At 37.9% G+C, this 18,752-nt stretch overlaps 1 protein-coding gene across 1 annotated transcript in view; it reads left to right on the forward strand.

Moving 5' to 3' along the window:
• Positions 1-18,752, forward strand: part of WWC3 (WWC family member 3) — a 1,020,491-nt gene that overhangs the window by 873,190 nt on the left and 128,549 nt on the right. The gene's annotated exons all lie outside the window — the stretch shown is intronic.

An 18,752-nucleotide genomic window follows, 5' to 3' on the forward strand; every position in this document is an offset into this window, starting at 1 on the left:
GCCCAGCCTATCCCACATGATTTGTGGAAATGAAACAGGGAGTAGGCCATGTTGGACTTCAGGGTTTAGCAACTATGGTCTAGACTCTAGACAACAGATTTCCTGACATTTTGCCAGCAACTCTGGCTGGCATCTTCAGTCAAGGTGGACTGCTATAAATCCAGCCATATTTACCAGCAAAACCTCAAGACATCTCTTGTCTAGACCACAATCTCTCAACCCTGAAGCTCAGCATTCCCCAAGGAGATATCCCTTTCAGCACTCATTAAAAAGAAGGGATATAAATCCAATACACTAAGAAATGTATCATTTTCCTTTTCGCTTTCTCTCTCTGAAGTAAATCACTGACAAATTGCCTTTTCTTGTCAAAGTAAACATTTTATTTTCTTCATTTGATATATTGTGCCCCAAAGTATGCCAGAGTAGATAGACAACCTACAAATCTAATTAATTTAAAAATATTCAACTACATTTTTGATTGTAAAAGTATATGGCATGTCTAAAATAGAGCAGTATCTTTGGAAAATAGCATTTAAAGTTCATTTTGTTACAATATAATCTAGCATGTTATCATTTTATACTTTTTCACCAATACCACTAATATAGAGGTTGTTTCATTTGATATGAAGTTTTCAACATCTGCCAGAAGTATCTTACTATCCATAATGTCTTACTCCAACTTTATTATTCTGTAGGATTTTTTGTACTTAAATTGAAGCATTTAAGTAGACCAGACATATGAACTATGTCTAATATTTTATTTGACAAGTTTTAATGCTTTATTAATACTTTCAGACACGCCTGGATAAATCTTATTTTTCTGAAGTTCTGAAGTAACATAATGCTAAAGACAAAAACCATGCTTATTGAAATGATTATTGGCTGTAGCTTTTCAAGAAAGAGGAAATAGCAAGGTTGAGATTTCTTATATATTTTGGGATTGAGAGATGTGAAATCTAAGAGATCTGATTCAAGGACAAGTTTTTTGAAGAAGCGAGATAGGGTTAAATGGGGAAAGTGTCTTTCTGTTGAAAAACAAAAAATTGCATCTATGTGACAGAGTGGAATCTTCAGAAAACTGGGTGCCTGATGCTCATTATGAAGGACTTCCCCTTAACGAAGCGTTTGTTTTGCATACAGCTGAGAACCTTCTTTATACATGCAAATGGGGGAAGCAGGATACAGCAAAAGGAAATGAGGGAAAGAGTTTGCAACAAGAGACATAAAAGCAGAAAGGGGAGGCAACAGAAGGGGTGGGGGAGTTTGTAGTCTTATTTCATTATTTTTCCATCACAAAAATTTGCCAATATGTACTGTTAGGATATCAGAAGGACAAATACTATTTTTTCATTAGTGGATTTCCTCCCATTTGAAGTAGCATTACTTTCTTTTTATAGTAGTTTGAAAGAAAATATGGTTTTTAAAAACTACACACACACACACACACACATGTAAGCATACATAGTGTTTCCCCAAAAATAAGACCCAGTTTTATTTTCTTTTGGGTCCCAAAATAAGTACTAGGGCTGTTTCCTATTATTTGTGTTCATATTTTTCCATTTTATTCTATAATAAAAAATGTTTTAGAAAAAGTGTTAGCTTATTTGATCTGTTTAGGCCATCTTTTCTTTTCTGAACACCTTCTGATAGCAAATTTTTGTTTCCATGTGATATCCTTTTCCGTTTCACATATTAATTCATCTTTCCATTCAAAGTGTTTGTTATGGGTAATGTTTTAGAATGTGTTTTTAAAATTATGAAATATAAAAATAGAAACCAAAATGAAGTCTTTTCTGATGAGCTGTAAGAATAAAGAGCTTGTAAAAAGCACACTGCATCTTAAAAAACTTATGGTATGGAGCCAGTAGTTAATGCAGCTAAAGCAATATTTCTAATAATAAAAGAGCAAAAGAGTTAATCTATATTTTAAATATTTTATTTTAAATACATTCTAAACATTTCAACTGAAGCTTTGGGGTTTCCCAAGGCAACAAGAATGTTTGGATCAACATTCTAAGAAACGTAACTGCCAAAACTGACCAGTAAAAAAGAATCATCTGTAGTCATACTTGAGCTCTTTTAGTCTAGTCAAGACAAGTCTCGACAAGACTAGTTTTGAGCAAAGTTCTTGATTTTGGTGAGAACTGGGAGAACAACTGCTCTACTGAGGAGAACGCTATCTTCAAAATAATTATTTTATTGGAAGCTTGACCAGGTGGTTATATTTTTTATCATGTATTTTCCATATTTATAATAACTCATGAATTAAGCTTATTTGCTTTGAGAAGAGTTTAAGCAGATCAGAGTAACTGAAATACAAAACTCAGAATTTAGAAGAAGATAGCATTGTTTGAGCTATTGATCAAAAAGATAGGTACATAGGAATATAAGCTAAAAAGTGAGGATACAATTGGTATTCTTATTATTCTTTGGGGACATCATACATTTATTTGTGACATCTCTACAATGATGTGATTCAAGTTTGCCTCAAAAGGTTAATGATGTAATCTGACGATAGCCATGTACCTCGTGGGTTGTTCTAATCCATTGGAACACTGTAGTGAAATCTGGATTACTAGGGGACTCTGAAAATATTATCTATGTCCCAACTTCTAGATCTGTCCAATCTGAAACCAATAGATGTGAATACATCAACTGCTTTTACCTTCCTTGTTAGGGTTCTGATGTCCTTTACATTCTTATAATTAATTCACAGAAATTACATTAGGTGTAAAATATCATGGAGGAACTGGCTGTGAAAACTTCATGTTGATGTGATTGTGTGGCCACAAAATGTGATGAAAAGATTTGACTGGGTTAATGGCTACCTAGCTTAGTGGCTGTATAAGAATAAATGTGTCAGTACAAAATAACACAAAAATATTACATTCTTTGCTTTAGATTTTTAAAAAAGTGCTATCATTTTTTGTGGTAGAGTGCTGATACCTAAATCTCCAAAGAATTACAATTTAATTAAACTTAAATTGCTGCTTCTCCAAATTCTTCTTCCTGCTTTTGCCACTGAGCATCTGCCCTGGAGTCTTGTATTTCCTGTTTTTCTGCCCATCTTACTCTGAATAACTCCTCTGGAATTGGTAAGCATATCTTACTCATCAAGGGCAGCCAGTGGTCATTCCAGCTCTATGACATTTACATTGCTGATACATTGCCTATCATGTTCATCAAATGAGCATTCACCTAGCACTTTTTAGTAATGTTAACAAGCTCTAGACTAGATTAGCAATTTACTTATATGATATTAATTATAATAACAGTTAGCTTTCTACTGTCTGCCCTATCTAGAAAACATCCCACACGCACATTTTCTCCCCAGCTCTATTAAAAACAACAACAAATTACTTTCATGATAAAGTAAGAAAGTATCACTCAGAACTATCAATCAGAAGCAGAATCTTGGAAGCCATTCTGAATTTCTAAAAACAATTCCAGTGATAACCTCCCACCCTCCACAGGCAAAACAAAGGAATATTTGCATCATAATTTTAACATAGCTCTATTATTGCAAATCTCATTATTATATTCTATTTCACATGTGCCCTGTTTTATGGAGCTCAGGTTAAAAGTTTTACCCTTATGAAAGATATTTTTTATTTTTTTTATAGTAGAATATTAACCAATACTCCCCCACTCTCTCTATCACTCACTCACACTCTATCTCTCTCTCACACACACACCACACATATATGGAGGGAGGGAGAACACATATATTTAAAAAATGATTTTTAAAAGTTGGCAATATATGTTTATTATCCCTCATAACTACAGGTAATCCTCAACTTATGACCATAATTGAGCCCAACCTTTCTGTTGAGATATTATTGAGTTTTGCCCCATTTTATAAACTTAACACAATTGTTAAGTGAATCACTGCAGTTGATAAGTTAGTAACCTAGTTGTTAAGTAGCTTCCCTGTTGACTTTGCTTGCCGGTCACTAAAGGGTTCTACATGACCCTACATTGCAACTGTCGTAAATATAAACTAGTTACCACGCATATGAATTTTAATCATATGATCATGGGGATGCTGCAAAGGTTGTAATTGTGAAAAATGGTCATATTTTTCAGTGGTATTGTAACATTGAACGGTCACTAAATGAACTGTTGTAAGTTGAAAACTACCTATATTTGCAAAATATTCTAGAAAGCATATATGCATTGTATAATCACATATAGTTAATCATTCAGAAAAAATATATAATTTCTGATCAAAACACTGAAAAAATATTATGTTTTTAGGCAAAGCATCGTAGACTTCATCTGACAAAGAGAAGTAAGGCTAGACATACGTCCATGTTTTGTTTCGCTGGTACATCTAAGAACATGAACCAATAAGACCATTTGATGACAAGTAGAGTAGTACCAGACATAAATGTCTTTTGTAAAAATGATCTTGTAAAAGTTACTTGTCATCTCAGGCTGCAATTATATAACATAATGACATAGCCTACAAAAGTCTGTAATAAAAAGAAAATCTTTGATGGTTTGCTGCTGCAAATCTTAAAACAGTTCACAGAATAATTTGTTTTTCTCCATTCCCCATCTGTGAACCAAAATGAATTTTTGCCAGTAGAACTCTGAATATGCTTGAAATTCATATAATTACTTGGGACCAAATATTGTATTACCTATGTTTCCCGAAAATAAGACCCAACCTGAAAATAAGCCCTAACATGATTTTTCAGGATGCTCATAAGCCATACCCAAAAAACAAGCCTCAATCAAGATCCTCAGCCAGACAGGTGCACTTAGTATTGTGTTTTCCCCAAAATAAGTCCTAACCAGAAAAATAAGCCCTAATGCATCTTTTGTAGCAAAAAATAATATAACATAATATTGGTTTTGGGGAAACATGGCATTAACACAGTACGTTTGTCTGTATGTTTCTAACTATAATGGCAATTCTTTACAAAATCATTTCATGCCTATAAAAATAATTTGTGACTTTCAGAAATAAATGGTCTTACTCATTCACTTTAACCTAAATATTACAAAATATGACTCCTAGTGAAAAATACAGACTTCATCTAGTCTACTTTTTTTTGAAAAAATAAGCATAGTTTAATGGTAGCGAATAAACTTTATAGCCAATACCATGATCAACCTCTGATATATCAGGTAAAATTTATAAAAAATGTTCTTGAAACCCTTGCAAACTGTGTCAGTCTACACAGACTTGCATATGACCTCTTTCTTTGACTGAGTATAGATAAACATGCTATGTACCAGTCATCTCTATTGAAGCCTGGCATGTCCTACTCCTGAAATGAATATTTGAATTATGCAATTGAGTCTTGTTACAGCTGTAACAAGGAAGCTCTTTTAGAATGAGCGGACAGATTAAAACCAGGAATTTTACAATTTTACAATTTTTCTTGATTCAATGAAGTTCATAACTAGGTCAACTGACTACAGCTGGTCTACAACCTGGAATTATTTCAGTACCAAGGAAATACTCAAAAATTACAATGCACCATTTCAGTTGTTAGCCATACATATTAGTAAAGATTCACCATTCTAAAATCTTTTGAAAGAAAGCAAGCTATAAAACTAGGATATAATTGAGAATGTAATACGTTTTGCTGGGGGAATAGGAGTTGGCTGTTAATAACAGAATTTCTTTGTGACTCCCAATGTGTAATTTTGTTCTATGAATCAATATTGTGATTCTATTTAAGATTTTCATACATTTGATATTTTTAATTTTATTTTTCAGTCACCCAATAATAGATAGTGTTTCTGAGTGTTTATAAAAGAAAGGTTAGAATGATTCATAGAATAATATAACATTAATTAGATTTCTTTTTTTTTTAAAGAAGCTATTCTAAAATACAGAAATGAGAGCAACATCCGGTTAATGCTAATTCAAGCTAGTGAATAGGTTTATGATAGTATAGAAATAACTGCAGTGGTAATGATTAGAAATGTGATAAATGGGAGTAAAAATATTGAAGAATTACAACACTTCATCACTTATTTTTCAGCACTCTTTGCTTTTGTGTAAAGTTTCTAAAATGATGCCTACAATGACAACTGAGGAACAAGCACCACTGGAGGCAATGTATATTCTGCAACTGATTGGATTTTCAGCAGCAGCTTTGGGCTGCATCCTCTTGCCGATTACAGTACATCACTCAGACTGGAGGCTGTGGCTTATTGAAAAAAGTAGTTATTATGCAGATGGTGTCGCTCGGTTGGGAATATGGAAGATCTGCCTTCCTCCGAATTCAATAGAACCTGATTCGTTGCGCTGTTGTCATGATTTTAACCTTTTTGAAGAATTCTTCCCAATAGAAATGAAATTAGGTCAGATCTCGATGTTAATTGGCTCCGTTTTGGCATTTTGGGGACTGTTGTTTGCATTCCTAGTTCCATGGAACACTTTTTTTCAAAAACATATCCAGACTAGATGGCTATTTTTTGTTGGAGGCACCTGTTTTATGATTTCTAGCATCTGTGTCTTTGTTTCCATTAGCTGGAATGTCTATTCTGTATTTAAAAATGAAGGCATAACTTTTCCCTCTTCTTTTCATTTGCCCTCAAATCCCATTGCACAAAAAATTGGGGGTGCTATTTACTTGGGATATATGTCAGGTTTTCTGTTATTTGTGAGTGGATTTTCTACTTTACTGCAGGCGGTTCTAATGACAAAAATACCAATTGCATTTAGATCAAGTAGAATTTCACCTGTATAGAAGGGAATCATCCTCCAAATTACCATTGAATAAGACTTCTAATTTCATATATAGACCAGTTTATGTTCATATATACAACAAATTAGTTAGATAGGTTAAATAAGGATCAATTAATGTAATCAGTTTTGTTAATTTTTAGGACTTATATTGTTGCATAATTAATAGCTCTTATGTATATTTATACTAATAAAAGAATTTATAAACATAAATTGATTTTTCTTATCCTTTAAAAAAAATTAGCTAAGCTTTGAGTTTGAATACGGAATCAAATATAACAAATTTAAAAAATGGATTAGTAATTTATTTAAATTGTGTGTATCTCCAATGCAACTTAAATCTAAAAAATACTTTAAAAAATATATTCAAACAGTTTCTTTAAATTATTATAGAGTACAACCAAGAAGACTCCTATATCTGACTTCCAGTTGTAGAGAAGAATAGAAATTAGTAATGATAATGTGTGTGTGTGTGAGTGTGTGTGTGTGGTGGGATTCAAATTTTTTTTACTACCAGTTCTGTGGGCATGACTTGGTGGGCGTGCTGTAGCTTGGTGGATGTGACTTGGTAGGCGTGGCAGGGGAAGGATACTGTAAAATCTCCATTTCCTCCTGATCAGCTGGGACTCAGGAGGCAGAGAATAGATGGGGATGGGGGTACTCAGAAGTGGTATTTACCGGTTCTCTGAACTATTCAAAATTACCTGTTCTCCAAAACTAGTCAGAACCTGTTGAATACCACCTCTGATATATACCGATGGCTGAGGCAAGGCAAAATATAGCCTCCATTCTTGCAAAAAAATAGATCACCCCAAGCAAAGCTATGGGGCTATTACGATGGTGGCCATGCCTATTCTGCCTGGAGTGGCACTAGCAGAAGCAATGCTACCACCACCAGCTGCTGCTACATAGGTTCCTCTGCTTACATGGACTGCCCCTTGGAGTATTGAGCCCCAAAGGTCCCAGCCTTGGGGGTGAAATATGAGGGTGAAACCCTGAGCAACTAGGGTTCTTCTTGGTTCAAGTCTGGAATGACATGTAGGAAAATGGAGCTGAACTGGGAATAGAGGCAGCCTGAGTAAGATGCATGACCATGGCTCTAGAGTGTGCAGCCACCAAGTAGATGGTCTCCCTCCACAATGACAATGCCCCCCAGCTGTGGAACTACGACCACTTTGTGGCAGCCTTTCACCAATGGTTTGATGACCAACTGATAGAACACAAGGCACAGACCCGTATGAAGACCATCATCCAAGGGCTGTGGTCAATGGCTGCATACACCCAAGAGTTCTGAAAGTTGGTGTGCAGATTAACCACCTGGCTTGAAGACATCCTGATCAACTGCTTCAAAAATGGCCTCAATGACATTTACAACACCTGTATTTCATGTGTGGCCCCACACAACCTACAACACTGGTATGTGCTAGCAAATGAGGTAGAGATCGACTTCACCAGGACCAACACTGTGGAGGCCATGGATGGCACAAATCCTGCATGTAAAAAAGCCTTGAGCTCAGCAAACAGCAACTGTAGATCTGGACCAAGGTCCACAGCGTCCTTCAAGTGCAAGGAAAAAGGGACACTGAACTGCGGAATGCCGATCCATCAACCCCATTTGCAAAGCTGCGAAAATTCCAAGGAAGAAGGCAGAGAAGCCAGCTCTGAGGACCCAGGAAACAGTGCTGAAAGGCATGGAGGTTGTCCCTCCTAGAACTGAAGGGCTGGAAGCTCCAACCAGCTCAGGTCAAAGTGACTACAACAAGGGTATCAAACTCAATTTCATTGAGGGCCACTTCAGCTTTATGGTTGCCCTCAAAGGGCAGTTGCATGTAAGACTATGATGGCTCACAGCAGCCAGGTGGGCATGGCTGGATAGGCATGACTGGTAGTCACAGGTGGGTTACCGTGATTAGGTGGGTGTGACTGGGTGGGCTTGGCCAGCATTGATACTGCCACTAAGTGCAGCTGTTCAGGGTAGTCTAGATTGGGTATGGTGAGATAGAGATTTATTTCCTTGTTCCATTGGTGATGACATGCAGTAAAATCGTATTAGGCATTTTCTGAATTTCTGATATGCTGATAAGGTTCACCATATTTTTTCATCTTAAAAAAGCTAATATGAAAAGTAACACAAAATACACTGACCTAACGTCAATGAGCTCCTTGCTACAATCACAATGTACAAATCCAATAACAGGCATGGATTAAGGAGTATACCTAAACTATTAACATGTTTCTTTGTGGGGGGGAGGAATGCAAAAGAGTTAGCTGGACCATCCTGTTTACTTTAACTACAAACTCAGGATCTTGATTGAAGATCATCTGACTTTCTGCTCATTTATTGATCCTTCAATAAAGATTTCTCAGTGAGGGACTTTTAATGGAAAACATTCCAACTTTATCAATACCTGTTTTTGTTGGCAATGGCTAAGAACAGGACAGTTGAAGAAAGAGATTGAGGGGCTATTTCTGGCTGCACAAAACCAAGCCTTAGGGAACAAATGCATACAAAACCAGAATTGAGAAGAGAGCAACACATAGCAAGTGTTGCCTATGTAAAGAAGGCAATGATGGCTTTCTATTTTTTTTACTAACAGTTCACTCGTGCGCACGAGCAACGCTTCTATGCATATGCAGAAGCATCCGGGTGGGAAGGCGGAGCCTCCCGCCTCTTCTACTATCGGTTTGCTGGATCTAAACCAAACCAAACCAGGAGCAACCCACCTCTGAAAGAAGGTGAAGAAACAATGGATCATCTGATTAGCTGCTGCAAGAAGATTGCACATATTGACTACAAGCAATGATATGACAAACTGCAACAATGGTACATGGGAAGATTACAAGAAATTACAAGGGGTCAAATTATACGCCCCTCAGACAGGGTTCGCAACTTGGGAGTCCTCCTGGACCCACAGCTGACCTTCGAACATCATTTGTCAGCTGTGACCAGGGGGGCATTTGCCCAGGTTCGCCTGGTACACCAGTTGCGTCCCTACCTGAACCGGGAGGCCCTCACAACAGTCACTCGTGCCCTTGTGACCTCTAGGCTGGAATACTGCAATGTGCTCTACATGGGGCTGCCCTTGAAGAGCATTCGGCTACTTCAGCTAGTCCAGAATGCGGCCGCGCGAGCGATTGTGGGTGCACCTCGCTTCACCCACGTTACACCTATCCTCCGCGAGCTGCACTGGCTGCCTGTCGATCTCCAGGTGCGCTTCAAGGTGCTACTTATCACCTATAAAGCCCTTCATGGTAGTGGGCCTGGGTATTTGAGAGACCGCCTACTGCCAATTACCTCCACTAGACCGATACGATCGCATCGATTAGGCCTCCTCCGAATTCCATCTACTAGCCAGTGCAAACTGGCAACTACCCGGAGGAGAGCCTTCTCGGTGGCTGCTCCGACCCTCTGGAACGAACTCCCCGTGGAGATTCGGACCCTCACCACCACTGTTCCCTCTAAGGTGCGCGCCTGCGCGGCCGCTCACATGGAAAGAAAACCCCGCGCAGGACTTTTCAACTCCCGCGCAGAGATTTCTTTCATAGCAAACGTGGGGAAGTCCTTTGCAGGCAGCTATACTGGCCGCCCGCAAAGGACCTCCCCAGAGGAATCTCATGTCCTGCAGCCCAAACTTTCTCCTCCCAGCAACTTGGCCTGTTGGATACAGTTGTGGCGGAGGAAGAATGGGCTGGGTGGGCTGGCTGGCTGGGGAGGGAGGAGCCCTTTAAAGCCCTGCTGCCGCGTCTTCCCAGCAAGACTTCCTTTCGGCTCGCGGTTTCCCTTGCCTGCCTTAACCAAAGCTTGGCGCCCCGCCTCTGCTTTCGCTCTCCCTCCCTCAGCTGTGCAGCAGCAGCAGCTCTCAGCCTAGGGCGTCACGCAGGCTGTAGAAGGAGGGGGAGGAGGAGGGAACCAAAGAGAGGCTTTTAGGGGCCTGCGCCCCACAGCCAGGACCGTCCTTGCGCCTCAAGCCGCGTTTCTTCGTGCAAAGCCCTTCGGGCGGAGCTCTCGGGTTGCCCAAACCAGTTCCTCCCAGGTTCAAAACTACGGAGGGAGGAACTGGATTGGGCAACCCGCGCTCACACACACACACACACACATACACACAGAGAGAGATTCGGCTGCGTCCGGCTCATTTGCAAAAAGCCCAGAAAAGGAAGTTGGTCGGGGGCAGAGGAGGGGGGGAGACCCGTCGGAGAAACCGACGGTCCCGAAGCCGGAGGAGGGGGGTTCTTCCCCAGACAGGGCTCCCCAGGAGAGGGCGAGGCACCCCTCCCCCATCTCCCTACTGTCAATGTCGCACAGGAGGGCTGTTTCTATCTCGGTGCTTTCATGGAGAGTCAGCGAGAGATCCAAGCCATCCAGCGAAGGCAGACTGCTGTTTAGTAAGAATGTTTTAAATATTGCATTTCAGCTTATTTGTCATGGATTGGTGGTCAACCTACTTGCAAATACAAATTCTTTTTCATATGGCGTGCTGGTGCTCTGCAGATTTTATTTGATTTTAGAAAAAGAAAATAAAGGCTTCTTGGTCCACCTGGACCGGAAAGTCAAAATCCAGAAAATTAACCTTGTTTAGGAAAGTTTTGCACTGATGGAAAAATAGTGTTTTCCAGTGAAAGTTTTTTCCCTACTTTTCCTTGTTTGCTTTTTTGGCCTCTATTCCTTCTCTCCTCTCCTCTTTTCTTTCTTCCTTTTTTCTTCCTTTTTTCTTTCCTTCCTTCCTTCCTTCTTTCTTCCTTTCCTCTTTCTCTCTCTTTCTTTTTTCTGCCTCTTTTTCTTATCCTCCCACCCTCCTCTCCCCTTTCTTTTTCTCTTTCTCCTCTTTCCTTTTTTGTCTCTCCCTCTGTCTCTGTTTCTCTCTCCCTCTCCCTTCTTTCCTTCCTCCCTTCCTTCCTCTCCCCTCTTTGTTTGCTTCTTTAAGTGCTCCAATTGCTAATCTACATCAGTTGGTAATTTATTCATAACTTGCTAAATCACTGCAGACTATTGGATAGTAAGGGGGAAAGTATAGTCCTCAACTTACAACAGTTCACTTAATGACTAAAGCTACATCAGCACTGAAAAAAGTGAATTACAGCTGTTCTTCACACATGATCATTGCAGCATCCCCATGGTCATAGGATCAAAATTTGGATCTTTGGCAACTGCCTCATATTTATGACGGTTGCAGTGTCCTGGGGTCACCTTTTGCAACCATCTGCCAAGGAAAGTCAGTAGGAAAGTCAGACTGACTTAACAACCAGGTTACTGATTTAACCGCAGTGATTCACTTAACTGTAGCAAGAAAGGTTGTAAAATGGGGCAAAACTCACTTAACAAATGTCTCATTTAGCAATAGAAACTTTGGGCTCAATTATGGTCGTAGATTGAGGACTACCTGTATAGGGAGATTTCTTTACTTAATGGATATTTACATGGTAGAATTGAGTTTCAAATAACACTAATTTCATTGTCTTGGGTGACATCTATGAAAAAAATCCAGTTGCTCAGGTATGAAAATGTGCTGCTCAAACACTATACTTTTCCGCTCACACGGAAAAAAAATTAGAGGGAACATTGCTCACCACCCTCCAATCCTTCCGCGCCGCTTTGAAGATCTGGCTGTCCCGGCTGGCCTGGGGTTAAGATTCCAACCCCACCCGAATTGTGTGACTGTTGTGCTCTCTTTTAATATGTTGTATTGTTTCCATATTGGAATACTGTTTGTCTTTCCCCCCCTCCCTTTTTGAATTGTGAGCCGCCCTGAGTCCCCCCCAGGGAAAAGGGCGGCATACAAATAAAGGAAATAATAATAATAAATAAATATCCATTTGCCTACAAGCAAGAACTGAAGGACCATAAAATAAAAGCTAATTTGCTCTGGGACTTTAGAATTCAACCAGATAGGCACCTGCCACATAATACCCCAGACTTAACAATTGTTGGTAAGAAACAAAAGTCTGGAAAGTGAACATAGTTAACTGGAGACAGCAGAATAAAAGGGGGGGAAAGTGGGAAAGATAGCAGAATACAAAGACCTGCAAGTAGAAATTTTTTAAAAAGCAAAAAAGCTTTTTGTGGCGAAAAAGCAAAAGTAATACCATAGTAGTAAGTGCCCCGGGTGTAATTCCAGAACAACTGGAGCACCACTTGAACACTATCAGCATTGACAAATTCATCATCAACATCAACGTGCAAAAGGCAACTTTTCTTGGAACAGCTTACATCCTATGACATCATCCGTAACATCATCAAACAACCACATCTGTCTATCCCAGGTCTTTGGAAGGACTTGAAAGGTAAACAAAAATGCCAAATCCAGTCTGAACATCTGACTGACTGTGCAATGAGTCATAATAATAAATTATCATATTTTTTTTGTCAGCCAACTCTTTTTAATGTATCAGTGGTTACAACTTTGAAAACATTTACAAAAAACAAACAAAAATAGCACAAAATTAAGACTGGCAAGGAAAAACAGAGGGAAGAAAAGAGAAGAAAAGGAGCATCTGTCATCCTTGCCAAAGGATAGGTGAAGAAATACTAATACGGAGTGTAAGCCATTTGAATTTGGGGGCAACCTCATTCCAGAAAGCATATAATGCTATAAGAGAAGGCATGCTTCTGGGATTCTGTTACATGCCATTGTTTATCAGTGAAAGCCAGAGTACACCATCTTGCCAGATTGAGCCAGCCAGGCAGATACTATGGGACAAAGATGGTCCTTCAAGTAACCAAGCCCTATGCCACAAAGGGGTTTGTAGATATCAATTAACACCTCAAATCACACCCAAAAGCAAACTTGAAGCCATTAGAAAGATTCAATATTCTGTGTCATTTCTTGGAGAACAAAGAGTCATGGCATGCCTAAACAAGTTCATACAGTCCCATATCTTTTAGAAGAAATAAAATTAATAACTCATATTTTAGTTTTGCTGTCTTTTACACTTTCTGAATGTTCTCATTTTTATTTTTTTATAACTGTACTTCTAATTGTTTTAAAATTATACTTTGGCCTTCAACATAACAGAAGTAAGTTAGAACAAATATTTAATAATTTGCTATGTGAAAAGCACAGTAATAGCAATAAGTGAACTTTATGATCAAGTATAATGTTTTAATCTAAAATGTATCTTTCATGAATGAGTCATGAAATAAAAATCATGAATCATTCTTTCAAAAGAAAGTGTTAATTTCCATTTGTATATCTCACATTAGAGTAATGTACTGATAAGAAAATTTAAAATGAATATTATTCATAAAATTCGACTCCTAAATTAATAATTGTAAGTAATTGAGGAAAATATTACATACACACATACACACACACACCAATTCTCTCAAGATTTAAATATTTACATGTATGTATATAGCATTCTGTAGGCTCCTAGAAAGGTCAATTAAGCAATGAATAGTAACACTGAATTTGCATTTTACCATTAGAAAGACAATTGTCAGCAATTCAATAGGCAATTTTACTTTCTTCTTCTAAATATTATGTAACACACTTAAAATAACTTACATACTATGTGGGAAAAGCGAAAGCATTAAATAATAAACCATCATAACCACAAGATGGTAGTGTAGGGCAAGTAATTCAAGAATCTAATCACTACAAAAAATAGCATGTTTTGAGTTTCCGTCAAATGGCCAGGTTTGTACACATTTATTATTTTTCTAATGCAATAGTGTTATACTTTAAAGCTAAAGGAAATAGGAAGAAAGCAAGATTCATTTAATAAGAACTTTAAATGAAATTAAGAAGCTATTTATGAACACTTTAAAATGTAATATACATTTTTCAAATGTAGTAATATAAATATTGTTTTTATTATTCACACATAGTTTGTGTGTATGTAAATATTAGATTTTCATATCAATATAAGTAAATTATATAAAATGTTGCCCCAACTTTACCAAAGAGTCCTATTTCTAGGACTGCATCTTAAAATTTGCAGTAGTACAGATTCCAGAGATATAAGGGCCATGCAAATGCTTCAAAAAAACATGCTTTGCAATATGTACAAGATTACACATAAAATCCTTCTCTTCAATTAACTTTTCAGCAAAGCTGTGTATGAAAAGATATCAGAAACAGTACTGAAGCAGTTGAACTATTGAGGATAACCTGCCTTAACAGATTGAAAAGAGGTGTTTTATACATACTGTAGATCTGCATGTTGTATAACACACCTTTTGAAGCATTTGCTTAAAACAAGACATTGTTTGCTGCATAAAGATCTCTCTGACAAACTGAAAAACAAAAAGGACAAGCACAGAAAATGGAAGGAGAGACACATAACTAAGCTGATTATCAGCAGATAGCCAGAACTTGCAAAGACAAAGTCAGGAAAGCAAAGGCTCAGAATGAACTAAGGCTTGCTACAAAAATCACCAGGACCTGACAGATTACACCCCAGAGTTCTGAAGAAGCTGGCAGGTGTTATCTCACAACCACTGTACCAAATCTTTCAAAAATCCTGGAGCACAGGGGAAGTGCCTGAGGATTGGAAAACAGCTGACGTGGTCCCCATCTTCAAGAAAGTGGGGGGAACAGACCCAGAAAATTACAGATCAATCAGTCTAACATCAATACCTGGGAAGAGATAATAAAGAAAACAGATCTGCAAACAACTAGAGGCAAATAAAGTTATAACTAGTGGCAAGCACAGGTTTGTTAAAAATAGATCATGCCTTACCAATTTTATTTCATTCTTTGATAAAGTAACTAAATTAGCAGACCAGTGAAATGCTGTGGACATTAGATATCAGGAAGACATTTGACAAAGTAGACCACAATCTACTTCTTGATAAGCTATAAAAATGTGGAATAGATAACATCACTACCAGATGGATTTGTAGCTGGCTGACAAAACTTACTCAACGAATAGTTTTTAATGGTATTACCTAATCTGGGGGGCCTACTTCTGGTAGGCCCGTTTTTCACCCTCCCCATGCTCCAGAGGGCTGCTCCTGGTTTCCGGAGGGCCTCTGGGGGGCGGCGGAGGCCATTTTTGCCCTCCCAAGCTCCAAGAAAGCAGTGCGCGCATGCATGGGACAGTGTGTGTGGGGGGGTGTCATGCATGTATGCACAGGGGTCAGAGTGTGGGGGGGCATTAAATTATGGGAATGGGCACAAAAGCACGCATGATAGCGCACACGTGTGTGCTTTTGGCACCCGAGGCAAAAAAGGTTCGCCATCGCTGTTCTATTCTATTCTAAATGCTGCTGAACAGATCAATGAAGACTGAGCTGTCCGTCTGCTTGTCTGTCTATCTGTCTGCTCAGGGAATAAAAAAAAGCTAGTACAGGTATTCCTTAACCTATGACCACAATTGAACCAAAATTTTCTCGTTAAATGAGGCAGTTAAGTAAATTTTGCCCCATTTTACAACCTTTCTTGCCACAGTTGTTAAGTGAATCACTGCAGTTGTTAATAACATGGTTGTTAAGTGAATCTGACTTCTCCATTGACTTTGTTTATCAAAAGGTTGCCAAAGGTGACCACATAATTCTGGGGCACAGTAACCATCATAAATACAAACCAGTTGCCAAGTGTCTGAATTTTGATCATGTGACAATAGGGATGATGCAATGGTCATAAGTGTGAAAAATAGTCATGTCACTTTTTTGGTGCCATTGTAATGCTTACCCTAAATGAACTGTTGTACAGTACACTGAGGATTACCTCAAGGTGTCTTGCATGTTCCTTTTAAACAGAAAAGCAGTATCTTAAATAAAAAATTATAAAGACGTCAAAGGCTGATTGCTGTATTTTGTGATTGATTTTTAATTATATCCTACATAGGCTCCATGGTAGAAACAAACCAGTGGTGGGATTCAGCCAATTCGCACCTATTTGGGAGAACCGGTTGTTAACTTTGAATCCAGCCAAATAGTCCGGAAAACCGGTTGTTGGAAGAAATCTCCTTTTGTTTTTTTCCCACTTTACAGGGCTAATCCTGTAAGGAAGGCAGGAAGGGAACATTCTGGTGTTGTTTTTAGCCTAATATTTATTACCCTGCTTACAGAAACTGCCTCTCCCGTTAACCCTCATTACATTGTAACAGCTAAGGCGAAGCAGCCATTGACCTGAGTGATGTTGAGTTGGCCACGCCCACATGGTCACATGACTACTGAGGCACGTCTACCCAGCTGATCATTAGGGCAGAGAACCAGTTGTTAAATTATTTGAATCCCAACACTGGAACAAACAATGGATGGTTTCTTTCTGCACGTTACTACAATAACTATGAAATCCAGACTATCAGAGAAAATTGAACATCGTTCTAGTCATAATGTGGTTCATTATCAAACTCTGCCTGGGAATTAGATCATGACAGCATGTTTAATGTGTAATTTTTTTATTGACATATACCACAGGTGTCAAACTCATGCCGTCATGTTGCCGTCACATGAGGTTTTGTGACTTTGGAGCTGGGATGGGCATGCTGCCAGTTTGACATCCCTGCCACCTATGAATCCAGTCAATACAATAATTTTTTATGTCATAAATTCTAGGTGGCTATATTAACAGTTGAAGTTTGGTGATTAAATGTGACTAAAAACTGCTAAGTCATTGATTGCCCTTACCACCCATCTATAAAGGTTTCCATATATTTTGTTTCCTCTGTGATATTTCATTCTCTTTGTTTACCCTCTCTTTCATGGAGGAGCCATGTGCTTTAACTTTATAAACAATACTACCATAGTTCTTGAAGATCTAGAGAAGTTGGGGGTTGAGGGGAGGGAATGAAAAAGAAAATTCCATCGTATCAATATCCCAGTATGTCACTTGTAAACAAAAGTGGGTATGTTATAAATAAAATAAAAACTAAACTGTATTTTTCTAAAAGGAAGAATTCCTTTGTAGAAGTCAGAGATGTATGAAGAACAAGAGAAACTTACCAAGGCCATACTAGTTTCTTGAATTGTTATAGCAAAATTTACCAACTAGACTGGTTTGTCCACATGTAAAATTTATATTGTTGTTTTAGAAAAATGAATAGATATTGCAATGTAGTAATTTGGCATGTTATGACAAGCTTTAGACTTGAAAATGCCAGATGTTAACTATTGTTTATATTATGGAAAATCCTCCTATTAGTTCAACAATCAATGCAGGTATTTTGGGGGGGGGGGAATAAAAGAAACACAGATGTACAAATAATATAATTGTTAAACGAACTTTGAGATTTTCTTGTTAATCAGTAATGTGAATTTGGTTTTAAAAGTAAAATCTAGTCCATTGTGAGAATAACACCTTGTCATTTTATGGATGTTTCCAAATATTTTTCTTGGCAACAATATGGAAGCAATTTGATACTGCCTTCTGGGATTTTTTTCAACTTTCCAAACTAACCAGATTGTTCTGATCTTGCTTTTGATCTCAAAGAAGGTTAATTATGTGCTATCATTTTGCCAGGCAATTTTGTCTCAGAAGGAGCAATATTAAATTACCAGGATGGTAGAAAATAAAGGTAACTTCATGTTGAGAACAAGTATGCATACATCTTTAATATATTAATTATAATTAATAATTGGTTTCCATTTCACATATAAGCACAGGAAAACTTTGAAAGACAGTTACCTGTCTGATTTTTCAGCTACATTGTTACTTCTCTTTGAACAGCACACATTTAGTCCTTTGTATACACTCAATGTAAAATACAGTTATTAATCAAAAAGTAGTGCAATACTTACCAATATGAAAAATTTGGAGGGAGTCTGATATTTATTGTATGGAGCTTATTCACATGAATAACTGAGGAATGGAGGTACCATTTTATCTTTCTCATCTCATGGTCTGTTTTGGAGAGAAATGATTAATAGTTAACAAAAGAGGGACTATACATGAGTCATGTGTAAGTGAATTTGTAATATAATGTGCTAAATTTACAAATTTCCCAAATTTACATCTGTAGAGGTAAAATCCTTCTTACAATCTCAACACATTAGAAATTCCTAATAAAAAAGAAAAGGATCAAACAAATTACATCAAGTGTTAAAGGACCACCTACTAACATGATCTACTCTACCTCCATGTTTCATTTATTTAAACTG

This window comes from Thamnophis sirtalis, unplaced genomic scaffold, assembly GCF_051295495.1.
Source record: "Thamnophis sirtalis isolate CommonGarterSnake01/CBP01778 unplaced genomic scaffold, rThaSir2_p1.2 scaffold_12, whole genome shotgun sequence".
In the NCBI taxonomy this organism is placed as follows: Eukaryota; Metazoa; Chordata; class Lepidosauria; order Squamata; family Natricidae; genus Thamnophis; species Thamnophis sirtalis.